Here is a 2795-nt window from a genome sequence, read left to right on the forward strand (position 1 = left end):
CCAAATAAAGATAATGACTAAACCTTGAAGAACGAGTAGATATAAATTCATATTTGCAAGAAAGAGAATGGATTTAATTCCTGTCCCTGTTCCAACGCATCTTCAACTTCTCTTAATGTCAATATAGGCCACCAGTTTTCTCTGATCTTATGGTATTTCAAAACCAAAATTCTGGAACATACATATAAAAATAGTGTCTTAGAATGTCAATCTAAGTCCTCCCTTTTGTATGTAGTTTTAATACCATTCTTCCTGATATTTCTCTATATCTATTTTTATTCTTATACACTGAAATTTTCATTCTGTGGTGAGTTTGGTCATTTTTCCTGCATGTTTTTTCTGTACACCCTTTCCTTATATCAATGGGTTCAAGCTTCCATTAATGCATAATAACAATATTCTTTCAAAGATATTTCTTACTTTCTCTTTATTATCCAATTTTCATTGCAGTCTAAAATGTACAGTTACTGTATTTATTGATGGCATTATAATACTTGCCGATTGGATATTTGTAATTTTTACATCAACTATAAATATCAACTTTTCATTTTGAGTCACTTTAATCCATTGCTTTGCTTTCTAAACAAATTTGTCTACCTTTTTCTGGCTTCTAGATCATTCAGGTGAGCTAATGTTTTCATTACCTTCATATAGCTGTACTGCTGAAATTATACTCAAGTATTTTCAAGATCTCAGAAAGCCTAGAAAATTTCATTTTTCTTTATTTCATTCATATTTTCCCTCTTCCAATTTTGCAATAAACATTTAATGGTTGTGTAGTTTTTAAATTAAATACATGTACAATGATTTAAAAAAATTCAACAGAAGCTTATTAAACTGAAAACCATTTTAGCTACCTCCTAATTACAATGATCTGCAATCTGTTCTCCCCCTCATTCTCTTGACCTAGCAGTTAAAATTCCAAAATTTCTATATTAAAAATGCAATTTTTTTCTAATTTATCCTAATAATCAGTGGTCAAAATAATGCCCTTAGTTTAGAAGCACACATTTACTGCAAAAACCAATCAATCCAACAACAGAAATATACACACAAACACCCCTCCATTTCTAGACGGTTAATTATGACTCATTGCATATGTACTGAATAGTGTTACTATGTCATAAAGTTTTCAAAACTGAAAGTCTTTACCGAAGTAGATTATTATATCTCTTTTCTATAGAGCAGCTGGTAGGTTTGAATTACCGTACTTACGGTTTACATCTGAATACTTTAATTGATATACCCCAGAGTTTGTTTTTATTTATTTCATACTGGATTGTATATAAAATTCATATGCACTGTGTTTCATTCATGTACATTGTGTTTCACACATTCCTTCATTCACATTGTGTTTCAAGCCATGTCATATATTATGGAGATGCAACTAAATATCTAATAGGGAATATTAAGTTTTCATATAGCTCTGGTGGCCTTATGACAAGAAGCTGTGCTGCAGTCCCAAAGGCACACGTTTTGAAGCCACCAGCTGCTCCTCAGGAGAAGAATCGATAATCTCCTCCCATGTGATTAACGGCCTCTGGAAACGCTCCGGAGGGTCAGCTATAGTTCAGTTCTTACTCAGTGGTAAACAACAACAATATGGTTAAAAGGAAATAACATTTTAGGGTAGAAGTTGGAAAAATTGCATTTCATATCATTTTCCTGATAATAAAGAGAGTTGAGTTGTTGGTTAAAGAAGAATAATGTTTAGTCAACGATTTAGGCACATGTTTAAGGATGGTGTTGGATTTCAGTATATATTTAGTGAAGTTTTATCCAGCCAGATACTGTCCACCATGGGTAACCATTATCACATTTGACACATCAGTGTCACAGTGTTCAGCTTCACAGACACCATGAGTTACCTCTGTACAGCACGTGGACAGACCAGGGCTATATGACCTAGAAGAATGTTTCACCAAAAACAATTAAGTTATAATAATAGCTGCCTTAAATAATAAAAGGAAATCTGAGAATACAGTATATCTGAGACAAGTCTCTCTTTCTATAACATTTATGTATGTATCATGGAACCACCAATCTTAAAGTGCCATTCAAAGTCCATCTATCTTTTGGCATCACTAGGATCAATAGATACTGTATTGAATTTCTTTACAAATAACATGCATTTTCTACATTTGTTGAGCACTCCTTCTTGAAAGGCATTTTGTAACTACTGTTGTGTCACTTTCTACACTGTTGTTTAAAACTAGCATAGGGCATTTATATTAAAAAAAAAATACTTCCTGGGGAAAGGAGTGGTTGGTAAACAAATGTTGAAGATGTGTGTTACTTGTGGAAAGGTGTGGTGTGCTATTTTCATAATATTCATTGAAGTGGGATGAAGAATAGTTCATCTTAAATAGTGTACTTTTTAAAAAAATTATACTAGTTTATTTACAAAATTCAAATACACTGTTTTCCAGGACAGATTCTTTCAATTTCCCTCTCCCTTCTCCCCACCAAATTGTACAACTCCATGATTAATCTCTTCTTCCCCCTGCAGATCTTCATCCCACTGCTTCCACCCTCCACCCTCCTTGGATCCTTATATTCATTCTACAATAATGGTTTAATACACTATTATTCCTTGTGATACCGAGTTATTTCACTCAGCATAAAGTTCTCTAGTCCCTTCCAACTTAGGTAATGTTGTTGTTGTTGCTATGTGCCATTGAGTCGCTTGCTACTCATAGTGACCCTATGTACAACAGCCCTAAACCCTGCTCTATCCTGTGCCAGTCTCACTGCCTCTGACACATCCATCCCGATTACCCCAGTCACTGAATCAA

Source organism: Elephantulus edwardii, unplaced genomic scaffold, assembly GCF_000299155.1.
Source record: "Elephantulus edwardii isolate Elephantulus edwardi_28Jun2011 unplaced genomic scaffold, EleEdw1.0 scaffold00477, whole genome shotgun sequence".
Taxonomy (NCBI): Eukaryota; Metazoa; Chordata; class Mammalia; order Macroscelidea; family Macroscelididae; genus Elephantulus; species Elephantulus edwardii.